Source organism: Dermacentor albipictus, chromosome 5 (assembly GCF_038994185.2).
Source record: "Dermacentor albipictus isolate Rhodes 1998 colony chromosome 5, USDA_Dalb.pri_finalv2, whole genome shotgun sequence".
Classification (NCBI taxonomy): domain Eukaryota; kingdom Metazoa; phylum Arthropoda; class Arachnida; order Ixodida; family Ixodidae; genus Dermacentor; species Dermacentor albipictus.
This window is the reverse complement of record NC_091825.1, coordinates 143,705,967-143,719,156: the sequence shown is the minus strand read 5'-3', so window position 1 is coordinate 143,719,156 and position 13,190 is coordinate 143,705,967. Positions and strand designations below refer to the sequence as shown.

General features: G+C 48.2%; 1 protein-coding gene and 1 non-coding gene across 3 annotated transcripts in view; one reads left to right on the top strand and one right to left on the bottom strand.

The window, feature by feature from the left end:
- Positions 1 to 13,190, top strand: part of LOC139060175 (serine-rich adhesin for platelets-like) — an 841,896-nt gene that overhangs the window by 241,921 nt on the left and 586,785 nt on the right. The window lies entirely within an intron of this gene.
- Positions 105 to 179, bottom strand: TRNAS-GGA (transfer RNA serine (anticodon GGA)). The gene has a single exon. It is a non-coding gene; the product is annotated as a tRNA-Ser (tRNA).

The window sequence follows — 13,190 nt, the reverse complement described above, 5'->3', positions numbered from 1 at the left end:
AATGAATAAAGGGAAAATGAGACATCCACCTGTTCGTAGCAATTGCTACAAAGGCAACCCATACGGGTTCCTGGAAAGAAGAGCCTCATCGTTGAAGAAAAATTCGTCCTGGTCCGGGACTCGAACCCGGGACCACCGCCTTTCCGGGGCAGCCGCTCTACCATCTGAGCTAACCAGGCGGCTAGCAGATGGCAGGGCGAAGTCGAATTTGTCGACAACACGAAGCAAAGGCAAGAGTTGTGTGTCCGAGTGAAACGCTGTGTGTCCGAGTGAAAGCACGCGAGGGAAGTCGAAGATCACGGCTAAATCTCGCGCGCGACAGGGAGGAAAGCGGGCAGGCAGCGAGGGAGTAAGGGAGGGGGGGGTGCGGCCTCGACTCTGCCAACAAGTGCGCACTTTGCACGGTCGCGCGCGAGTTATACTGAGAGGAATCTGCAGACAGCTCAAACCTTTTGTGCGCTCTGTGTTCTCGCCACTCTTGCGTTGAAGCGGTAGATCGCACGACGGTCACTTCACTCGCCGCTGCTGCCGCGCTTGCTTACACCAGCGTTTTGACACCGAGTGTCCGGGCTCATCGAGCGTGATGTGTTCGGGTTCGCTTGTGCCCGCTGACACCATGCTAGTTGATTCAGTTAGAAAAAGCGAACGTTTCCAAGTTTGTACGGCCAATAAAACTACTATCCTTACTTCGTATAGCTGGCTGCTAGTTTGACGTCGCGATAGCTGCTTCGCCTTTCGGGAGAAAGGGCGACTTTTATTTCATGATAAATCTCTTCAAACATAAATGGTAAAAGGGCGAAAGAACAACGGAGCTGAACCTGAAAATGGTGTAATGTTATTGACGCTGATGTGCACTACCTCCAGGATGGGCTCAGAAAAGACCTTTGAAGCATATCCAATACGGAAACGTCGTGGTAACGTAGCTAAGAAAGACGTTGGTTTTAATTCATAAATAAATAAGCAGAGGACTCCTATAACAACAACTCGCTTTTACTCAGCGTGCATTTACTTCATCTCATACTGCCACCACAGTTAAGAATTTAAAATTAAAATAAATTCCCGGCTTTTACGTGCCAAAACCATGATCTGATTATGAGGCATGCCGTAGTGGGGGACTCCAGAAATTTGGACCACTTGGGGCTCTTTTCACGTGCGCCTAAATCTAAGTGCGCGGGTGTTTTTGCATTTCGCCGCCATCTATATGCGGCCACCGTGGCCGGGATTCGATCCCGCGACCTCGTGCACAGTAGCCCAACACCGCAGCCACTACGTATGGAATGAGGATTCTGGCACTGCAAAACTAAGTGGAAAGAAGAAGGGGCGGAAAGAGCGCGAACTTACAACTGAATTTATAACATAGACACACCCATATCAATACTGGCAGGACTAACATGCACACAGGCGTCCAGTGCACTACACGTGTATTAATAAAAGAAAAAAAAACAGCGTTATCTCCATGCAAACAGGCAAGGCATGCCATCAAGACCAAAAACTACAAATCACCATTCTGAATTTAAAAAATAGTGCGGGCTGTTTAGTTTGCACGGAGATAACACTGTATTTTTTGTTTGTTGTTGTTACTGTTGGATAGTTACTGTTCGTTGTTGTTGTTGGATAGTTGCGCGCATGTCAATCCTGTTTATATAAATATGGGAGTTTCTATAAGTAATAAATTCAGTTCTAAATTGGCGCTCTTCCCGTCCTTTCTTCTTTCCATTTAGTTTTCCTGCGTCAGAACCCGTATTCCAAGCACGAACCAACTCGTCCAACATCGCATTGAGCCACTACGCAATCACGGAAGGTCACGAATTTACACTTCTTATAATGTTCTAACATGTTGCTGTCGCATTCATTGCTTCGCTTTTATGAGGAAACTGATATTTTTTTCGTAATCCTACGTCTCCTCGTACTTTTCCTAATTGTACGAATTTGTAATACGTAGTTATACGGTATCGTGCGGTTCATTTACACAGACTGTACTAGAGCACCGTCCCCACCGATGACCGGCTCAGTAGGCAGTGAAGGCACTTTTGTGCTTTCTGAGAACGTCTGGTCTGCACGAGCGTCTTCGACTCATTGACTGTCCGTGCACGTCTCCATACCTTCTCTCCCTTCTCTCTCTTCCTCTTCTCCCTTCCCCCTGCGTATGATAGGCAACCAGACTCTTGAGGGGTTAACATCCCTGCCTTCCTTATATCGCTCTCTCTCTCTACCCCCGACGTGCTTGCTCTACGCCACACCTCGCAACATCACATCTGTTCAGATCTCCCGTGGATCCCACGGAGCGGGAAACAAGTACCTAATCTCCAAAAGATATGACCAGTGTTTTTTTTTTTTCCTATAGAAGAATATTGGGCTAACACACTTAAGGAGCGTGTGTCAACGGCGCCCACAATGCGACCGCGATCCGGATGTCGTCAAGTGCGTCCTGCGTAAAGCTGGCGCAGACGCGTGTTCAACGAATATCCAAAAAGTTGCAACGGAAGCCATGCCAAAATTTGCTCGTTTGTGAAGCGAGACTTCACTTAAGAAATTAGGCTTAATTTTAGATCCCGGCGCGGAGTTGTTCGATAGTTGGCGTACTGAAGCAAGAATAAACAAACATTCGCGAAAATCAGGAAAAAAGAAAGACAAATTGCCGTTTCGCGGCGCCTACGGGCCCCTCGTTTGCAATAACAGCGAAGGTGCACAATACGTGCTCGTATATTGTGAGGGTGGTGCAATGAACGTGTGTAGGTATATCTGCTAGGTTGCCCCGTGTCCTGTGAATCACATGCGGTGTTGTGTGCATGTAGAATAATTCAAGCAGTAAATATGTAGATAGGAATTCTTTCCTGGCGATGATAGCTGCTGCGTCCGAGTTGATGATACCTGTCGCCATCTGCTGATGATTAGCTGTCATCAGCTGCGTCCCACATGATTCCCGCTCCTGAGTCACAAATCGGTGCAATGTCTAAGCTGAGCAAAACGTAAGGAATATTTGATAACCCAGCAACGTACCCAGAGTGTTTGAAGGTGAATACAACTGGTCAAGCAGCTCTAAGTTAAGCACGCCTGCTTCAACGAGGGTTGAAATACGGCAGTAATTATTTGGCTTCCTTGCCTTTCTTTTTCTCAGAGAGAGAGAGAGAATGAAGAGGAAAGGCAGGGAGGTTAACCAGATATGAGTCTCCGGTTTGCTACCCTACACTGGGGATGGGGGATAGGCGTTAGAAAGATGACAGAGAGGGAAACGCAAAAAAAAAGAACGAACGCGCACACATGGAGACACACACACAAAAGGCGTTCCAGTTAAAGTCGTTCACACAGGCCGGTAGATCGCAAGAAGCGCAAAAGCGCTTGCACGGCCTTCTTCTGTGACGGTAGGTCGTTTCGATGTTGCAGAATTCTTTTTTCGGATAGCGGTTAGTCGTCCAGTTGGTCTAGTTCCTGGCTGAGGCATGCCCTCTGTGGACTGTACTGCGGGCAGGTGCACAAAATATGGCCAATTGATTCTTCATGGCCGCAGTGGTCACAGGTTGGGGTGTCGGTCATCCCTATGCGGAAGGCATAGGCTTTAGTAAAGGCAACGCCCAACCAAAGTCGATATAAAAGCGTGGCGTCTCTACGGCGAAGCTGTGATGGCGCTCGAAGACTTAATGTTGGATCAAGTGAGTGCAGTCGCGGATTTCTTAAATGTGGCTCATTCCATTGCGACGCGGTGCACTGCCGAGCAAGTAGGCGGAGCTTCCGTGCAGCGTCAGTTCTAGAAAGAGGAATGGGGACGTGGCGCTCCTCAGTATGGGCTGAGCGGGCAGCGTGATCCGCCCGTTCATTGCCGACAATCCCGCAGTGACTTGGAAGCCACTGAAAGGTTATGTCGTGGCCTGCATCACTTATATGGTGTAATGTCTCTGTAATATGGAATATTAGTTGTTCGTGCGGTCCGCGTCGTAAAGGTGACAGTAGAGACTGCAGTGCCGCCTTCGAGTCACAGAATATTGTCCATTTGTGTGGCGGTTCATCACCAATGTGATGAAGAGCAGTAAAGAGCGCTGCGAGCTCTGCTGCTGTCGATGTTGTTGCGTGGGTCGTCTTAAATTTTTTTGTTGTAGCTTTCGCTGGTATGACGATTGCCGCCGCGGAGCTGCTTGGAAGGACAGATCCATCAGTGTAAATATGCGTAGAGTCACGGTAGTTCTCGTACAAATATAGTAGCGTGAGCTGTCTAAGGGCTGGTGATGACAGATCAGCTTTTTTCGAGATACCAGGTATTGCGAGGTTGATTTTCGGCTGAGCGAGGCACCATGGAGGGATCGAAGGTCTCGCAGCCGGAGTGAAACAAGCTGGCAATGATACATCATATGCAGTTATCGTTTGGCTGAAAGATGTGTGTGGCCTGTCCGCTGGTAGAGAGGCTAAATGGTGATGAGGAGTCCTGGCTAGATGCCTTATATGGGTCCTGAGTACTTCAATTTCAATGTGGGTCTTGACAAGGTGGTCTCTAGCGATTGCTATCGTAGCCACTGTTGAAGCACTCTGAGGCAGGCCTAGACGGATCCGGAGCACTTGACCCTGAAGACTTTGTATTGTGCGTAGATTCGTTTTGCCTGTGTTGTTTATTGCTGGCAAGCTGTATCGCAGAAATCCCAGAAAAAGCACCCTGTACAGTTGTAACATGGCACTAGGCGACATGCCCCAGGTCTTGCCAGCGAAAAATTTGAACAGGTGGCATATGCCTGTCAACCGTTTTTTCACGTAAGATGTGTGTGGGCTCCATGACAAGTCCCTGTCGATTATGACACCTAGAAACTTGTACGATCGGACCCGTCGTATTACTTGGCCATTTATTGTTACACTGTAGTTTGTCATGGGTTTGCGCGTAAATGGCACCAGTGCGCATTTCTCGGAGGAAATTTCGAGGCCTCGATTACGGAGGTAGACAGCAGTTTGTGTCGCGGCTTTCTGAATTCTCGCTCGCAGCTGTAGGCGTGTTACTGCAGATGTCCATATGCAGATGTCATCCGCGTACATTGATACCCTGACTGTGGTTGGCACGTGCTCAAGGAGAGCAATTAGTGTTATATTAAATAACACGGGGCTAAGTACACCGCCCTGGGGGACGCCGCGGTAGCTATAATGTAGAGAAGTATGGCCTTCCTCGGTGCTTACAAAGAAGGATCGCATGGATAGATAGCTCCGTATCCATTGAAACATCCGACCACCCACTCCTACCTCTGCGAGAGCAGAGAGGATGGCTTCATGCGTAACGTTGTCATACGCCCCTTTAACGTCGAGGAATAAGGATGCGCAGAGACGCTTACGGCGTTTCTCATGTTGAATGTAGGTGACCAGGTCGACGACGTTATCGATCGATGATCGACCGCGTCGGAAGCCCGCCATGGCATCTGGGTAGGTGTTGTGGTACTCCAAGTACCACTCCAGGCGTCCTAGGATCATCCTCTCCATTACTTTGCCCACACAGCTCGCCAACGCGATCGGGCGATATGATGAGAGCTCCAACGGCGACTTGCCAGGCTTCAGCAGTGGAACAAGGCGACTTGTCTTCCAGGTTGTTGGTAGCGTGCCATTTCTCCAAGATTCATTGTACACCTCAAGAAGAACCCCTCTCGCTCGCTCCCCCAGGTGACACAAAGCTCGGTAGGAAATTCCGTCAGGTCCTGGCGCTGATGTGCGGCTACACAAAGCTAATGCTGCCTTAAGTTCGTGGATCGAGAATGGTAGATCCAACCGGTGATCACGTGGTGGCGGACAGCTGCTCGAAGGCGATGGAATGTTGGTAGCTGTGAGTTGGCCGGATAATCTGGCGCAGAAATCCTCTGCCACGTCAATCTCCGATCTCTTTTGAGAGAGGGCAAGTGCCTTGAATGGGAATCGCTGTACGGGAAGTGTCCGCAGTCCGCGCACCGTTCTCCATAGTTGCGATAAAGGCTTGCGTGGATCTAGCGACTCACCGAAGGCAGCCCAACGTTGCGATTCGAGCTTGTCTAACCGGCGCTGTTTCTTCTTTTGCGTGCGCCTGGCGGTCCGTAGATCGTCCATTGTTTTCGTACGTCGGTATCTTCGTTCAGCACGTCGTCGGATTGCTCGAAGTCGTTCTAGTTCCACATCATAATCATTAAGTTTCGAGGAGCATGTTAGAGTACGCATAGTGTCTTGCACCACGCTCTTGATTGCCTCTTCCAAGTCGAAAGATGGATTGGCGTCGCAGTGTTCTTCCATAATAGACTGAAATTTAGGCCAGTCCACTCTTTGGATCGTATCCCGTATTTTGGAAGCGGTCAATCCTCTGATCTTAATGTACGTGGGGATATGGTCACTTCCGTGCGTCTCTATGTCCGCAAACCACCCTGCATGTCTGACTAGGCTTCGTGAGACGAAAGCCAAGTCAAGACAGCTGCTGTACGTGGAGCCACGTAAGAAGGTAGGACTTCCATCATTCAGCAGCCAAAGTTCATTACTGGAGGCGAAAGATACCAGAGCTCTGCCTCTTGCGTTGATGATCGGACTTCCCCAGAGTGTATGATGGGCGTTGAAATCTCCAGTGATGACCCAGGGATTGGAAGTTCAGGAAAGGATGTCTCGTAGTCTTTTGTAATCAAATCGACTTGACGGAGATAGGTAGGCGCCTACAAAAGTGAAGGCCAGATTCTTTTTCCTTACGTTTAGGCATATATATTGATTACTGTCATTAGGTGGTACAGGCTGATGAGTGTAGGTGAGGTCACGGCGAATGAACACCAAAACCTTACTGTTTTCATAAACAGCTGATGACATAAATGATTCATATCCAGAAAGCCTGATTTTGTTCAATAAGTTCGGCTCGCAAATGACGATAATGGGAAACATATTGGCGAACACGAAGCGACGGAAATCCGAAAGGCGCGCTCTGAGTCCGCGGGCATTCCACTGAAAAATAGCTGCTTGTCGGACCTCTTCCCTAAAAGACCGTGGCTGTGGAGCCATGATCTACTCAAGGGTTGCAAGCACCGGACTCAGAGCGTCCAGTACTTGAAGCGCACTTCTGGCAGACGGTGTGTGCATGTTGCTTAGCAGCACGCGAATGGCATTCATTAAAGGCCTAATAAGTGCTATCACTTGCTCATCTGTGTTCCGCGATTGCTCGGGTACAGCACCTTGCTGTACTGGGGGCGGCTTCTTCTGCGGCTCTTCTGGCGGTCGTGTACGCGGAAGTGGCGGCCATTCCTTTGTGGAGAGAGATCTGGCAGTTTGCTCCCTTCCAACATTGGTGATCGGAGTGCTGGAAACGTACGCTGATGATGATGCTTGACGAGGGGACTTTTCCTGAAAGCTTGATGTTTTCCGCCGTGAAGACCGTTGTCGGTGACGTCGTCTTCGCCGTACTTTCACAGCGGCCTCTTTGTGGGTAGAGTTGTCTCTCACCATTTGCTTAAGAATGGTGAACTCTTTCTTGATCTGGGGACAGTCTTTGGAAGAGGCGCAGTGATCACCTTGACAGTTAGGACACTTGAACGTGGTTGCGCTGCAGTGGTCTTCTGAGTGGGGTTCGGCACATCGAGGGCACACGGCCGAATTTCTGCAAACACCCTTCACATGTCCAATCTTCTGACAATTGAAGCATTGCATTGGTCTTGGAATAAATGGTCGAACCTGGTGGCGAAAGTGGCCGATCTTCACGTAGGGTGGAAGGCAGTCGCCTTTGAAGGTTATCTTCACACAACATGTGTTGCCGAGGCGACCAACATGCACAATCACGTTGTGTTCGCTTGCTGGTTTTATGAGAATTGGGAGGTCTGCATTAGATATTTCATTGTCAATGTCATAGATGACTCCAGTTATTGTGGCACCATTCGTTGGCACGATGGATCGGACCTTGATGTTTCCCAGCTGCGTTACATGTTGTAGTATGGTCAGTGCACTCGGGTTCATCACATCGATTGCCAGGATGTTTCGTCTAGTATTTATCCTGACATCCTTGATCTCATTTGGCACGGTGTTCTCTAGATACACGGAGAGTGCTTGCCTGTTGAGGACGCGCAGGTTGTCGGTAGCGTTCTGTGGCACAAACAGGATGGAGTGAGGCCATCGCTGAGGAGCTGTTTTCACAGTGTTCGAGCTGGACGCCGAAGATGAGTTGATAATTCTTCGTTTGGCCTTGCGGTACTGGACAAGTCGAAAGCTGTCCTCCGAGGACTCGTCACCTGATGCGCAGTACAGCTCTGTGTCCTCGCTACCACTTGACGTACTTCCTCGCTTCCTCGAACCGATGTCCGCGGGTGAACGGGAACCGGGAGGATCCTCGGGGTGTTGTACATCCATCACCGCGATGGAGGGGGCGGTAGACCCCACAGGTGCAGTAAGAAGTCCAGAAAAACACAGAGACGGGCGAGATGTGTTCCGCAAGAGAAGCACTTCGTCTTCCTCCCCTCCCCTCCAGAGTTTTTCCAGTCGTCTGTGGGATTAGCTCGAAAGAACAGCGCTGATGTGTCGGGGAGCTGTTTCTTTTTTTCTGTCTGTTTCTTTCTTTATTACTCCCCCTTTTTTTCGTCAAGGGCCATTGCAATCAATTAATTGAGGCATGTTATACGGAAAAAAGCTTCTGCACGAAGTTTGAGACTGTTTTGACTACGCCACTGTTGCATCTACACTTGGAATTCTGAGGTCTTGCGCTGCAGGAGACGAACAAAAAACACGCGTCAAGCACAAGATGCTTATTCTAAAGATATTCCTTGCCATTCAATTTTTTTTTATCTCTCTCTGCCCTCTTTTTAGCCCCTGTATCCTTCAGCCCGCTGAAGGGTAGTAAACCGGAAAGTCGCCTCTGGTTGTCCACCCTGTCTTTCACTCTCTCTCGCTCTCTTACTGTTTGCCAATTCACAAGCTTCTGGTATGTCTACTGTATGGCCTTTAGCGTGGGCAGTTTGCGTATAGGCGAAGAAGAGCTTCCATTGTAGGCACCTGCAGGCGGGGCAGAGAAAATATAGCCAGCGTGATCCGTGCTAACGAATGCGGGCCACGATTTGCAATGCAGCTCAACGAAAAAAAAGGGAAACGAAACGCCCCGTGCCCAGCTCTAACTTAATTAGGCCCGTGCTCGATGCACTGGTGAAACACAAAGCGGGACGCATAGGTGTAATTGGAGAACCAGTGAACTAAACTTCCACTGACGTCAAGATTCCCACCTGCAGCTCATAGCACAAGCGGACTAATTTTAGAAGCTCTGATTAGTGAACTAAGCGAGGGACATGTGATAGCGGCGCCAACAGACTCGTACTGCCTGACTCGCATCGCAAATTCTTGCCAAGTTCTGCGGTCTACTACGCTTGCGAGGAGACTTCTAGACAGGACGTGCACTGGTGATGCAAAAGTCCACTAGGTGTACCTTCAGAAGTTTCGTGCCAACTTTGGGGAACGAGAGAGAGAGATAAAATGGGTAGTAAGGTGAGCGAATTCGCATTGCTTTTGCTAGCCTGCCTAGGGGGATGAGGTTAATTAGGTTAACGGGAAGGTTAAGAGAGAACAGCTTACTACCCTGTCGTAACTTTGCTCGTCGGTCGTTCTGTTTTTTATTGCTCTTGTTAGTGCTCTTTAGTTGGGAGAAGCACCTACTACCACTGTCAGGCAAATACGTCACTTCATTTAGGTTACATTTCAATCACGAAAGAAAATCCAAGCGCAATCTCTTGGTTATGCCCTGCGTAACCAAGAGATTGCACCGAGAGGAAGCCTCACTTCTACATCGTATAAGGTCAGGATCTGCTAGCACACCGGCCTGGTTATTTAAAACGGGACGAATAAATTCTCCAAACTGTACGGCATGCAACGAGACAGGAGACATTGAGCACTTTTTGTGGTCCTGCCAGCAATTCCAAGATGCAAGAGACACTCTCCTGAAGAATTTGCAAAACAAGGACCTTTCGCATGCGCACCTGCAACACCTTATATTTCCCGAGGGATCAGTGGTGGCCCGCAAAGAAACTTCACGTCTCCTCATCGATTTCTTAAGAGAGACCGGTTTGATGGACATATGGTGAAACCCATCAGCGGTATTGTGCGAGACGCTCGGGCGGAGCAATTGCCGGCCTTGTTCGCCAGGCTAAACCCGCCTGTTGCTACAATTCACCACCACCACCACCAAAATCCAAGCGCCTTAAGCAATCGCAGCATCCTGTCTCTATACTCGAATGGTTAAGGTGTAGCTGAAACCAGGTAAACATTGCACGTGTCTATTTCTGCTGCTTGGTTTGTTAGAACTTTGCTGACTAAACATTATGGTCCTGTTTGCATTCAGCGTGCCACTTGCGTCCATGATGCGCTGCGACTCGGTTTAGCGTTTGAATTAAGCTTGAATTTACAATGCAGATAACTGCCAGGTCATGATTTTGTATATCAAAGAAAGGCCCATAGAGTGCACTGAAATAGCGCTGCTAGTTTCTCATGACGACAAGGTGCGTGTGTGCATTGTCGTATTCTTGTGAAGCAGTCATCTACTTGCAAATTTGGCATCTACTTAAATATCCGGCAATGCGGCGCAAATTATCTCGAAGAAATGGTTGGGCTAACTTGCCAGCCCATTTTTAGGCACTTTTGGACACCTGCGATGAAGAAGACTCTATGTCTTTGGGAATTAAAGGTGTATGTATGCTCGAAACTTCCTAATAACGAATTGATAAGTTCGAATTGAATAGTCACTATTCGCAACTGCGAAGATTTTTAATACTTTTCGAACATTTCAAAACGTCAGAACTTCAACCGTGCCCGTATAAACTTAGAAGTGCAGCAATAGTACGGCAAGCTTTCACCCCCGTGGGCATAGTATAGAATTACAACACGATAAATTGCTTAACGGGGCAGGCTACGTCACTTAAGTAGCCACACATTATAGACTGTAAAGCGACCGTTCGCACTCTATCATGTGCATGCGAAGAAACTACTTGTTGGCTCCTAATGCTCCATTTGTGCTTTTAATAAACAACGTTCACAGCGTACTGTGTAAGGACAGAAACTCGCTAACTTGAGGAATACTGGGATGTGAACATGTTATTATGTTATTTGGGTTAACAGCTTTTTATTATTCGAAATATATTAATAAAGTATTCTGTATTCGATGCGATTCGATTCCCATTCGGAACTATTCGATTCCTATTCGATTCGGTCTAAAAAAATCACTATTTGCGCACCTCTACTATAGAAATGTTCGCGGGAAACCGCTTCTAGCAATCTTCATCAGGCCTTCTAAGCTGAGAAAGTTACTCGGAAGTTCTTTTGATGACGAAGCACCATACTTGCCTACTTATCGAGTTCACACCACGGTGTAGTGGGAAAAGAAATACGCGCGTAGCACATTTGCTCCTTAACCCCTATGCCGTAAAGACAGCAGAAGTCGAGACGAAAGTTAAGAGGGCGTCTGGTGTTAGCATTGCTGCGCTGCACGGCATAGAAATTGTTCCAGTGTCGTGCGTCTTATTGCGCGTTCAGCTTTCGCAGCAGTGTGATGCTTTGCTAGTGGGCAAACGTGTTTCATGAACACCTGAGACATTATCAAGTGCCCTAATAATAACTTGTACCAAAACGACAAGCCTAAGATCAGTAAAACTGCATGGAAGGACAGTCTGCTCAGCGCCCACAGTTACGATGCTCGTGTATATTTTGCCGCGGCGTGAATTGACACTTGCGCAGCCGTTCAGGTTTCCATGGCTTGAGTTCATTTCAGCAGAATGTTTACACTCGGACGATGGCCGCTCGTTGTCGTTGTTATCTACGATTGCATCAAGAATATCGGTTCAGGCTTGTCCCCGGGCGCTGATCTGTAACGTGAGGATACATTCTTCGCACGGCGCCTTTCCGTTATATGCGGGTAGTTCACCGCACCGGAACGTTACATGTTTTACGTTGCATTACATGGAGTCTACGCACGTCGAAGCTCACCACGTCGTAACCAATATTTCTTAGTATCCTAGAAAACCGGTGTCGGTTTTCGGATCTGAAAGCTTTGCATTCACCGCTGAAATAAGTTCTATCGGGTGTACACTATGCAATACGTCCGTACAGTGTTTTCTGCAGGCACTGATGCAGTCTCGTCTGCGTGCTTGGAAAGAGCCGGGAATAACTACGCATGATTTCAAGCATCGGAGCGATGCTTGAGTAAATTAAATAAAGATAGAAGGAAACGAAGAAAAAAGAATGCCCAAGATCGCCGACTCCGCGAGAGGAGCAACGAACGCACGTCCAGTGACGGATAGCCAAGAGGAAGGAAGGTGTCTCAAGTACGAGCTGTGTCTTGGTTGCCGACTTACATGAGAAAGTGAGAAAGCAAGCTTAGTGTAGGTTCCGGGGCATAAAAAATCTAGTGAGCAAAAAAAGGTCGAATCGCTTCGAGGCGAGCTGTCTGGACGACTCGAAACTGGGTGTGCGAGGAACTCGGCTAATTTTTGGAGTAGACAGGTTAGCGCGTGACATATATCGAGTGGCGGCTACTCTAAGGCTCTCCTAATCGCCGAACGAACTATAGGAGGTGATAGCGCGGATTCCTGTTGAACACCGTTTGTGAATTCCGTGTGTTCGATGAATAAGTTTCCTTGGAGAAAGTGGGAAAAGAAGATTTATGGTCGTCAGAGTAGAACTCACGCATGTTCTCTCTCTTTATGGATCTCTCCTTTTCTAATGCGGTAAGCCTTATTTCAGAACTTTGCCTACTTTGCGGTATGTGTCCAACCTCTTTCGCGACGCAACTTGGTCAAATTGCGCCACTGGTTCTGTGTCCGAATACACACATTATGTCACCAACCATGTGCAGCTAGGTGTGTGCCACTGCGTATGTGTCCCTTCTTGCTCGATCCCCAAGAATTAGCATGTGTGGCGAGATGCGTTTCGCACCGCAGTGCCACGCATCTCGGAGGCCACACTCGGGGTTCGATCCGCGCTGGTGGTGGCAAATCCCTAGACACGGCGTTTTAAAGCGTGCGTGTACTTATGTACGTGTATATAGGGAAAGTGGGTAGAAATAGCAGACAGAAAATGCATGTTGAAGAAATAAAGGTTAGTGCCGTCAAGGTATTTAATAAGCACCCCGCACTTGTAAATATATTTCCTTTGTCTCTGGCTCGTTACTGCCATCAATAGAATCATCACAATCATCCTCATAATAATCATAACGACATATAAAACACATCGTCACCAGTTACACAGCAATCGTAAGAAAAACACGG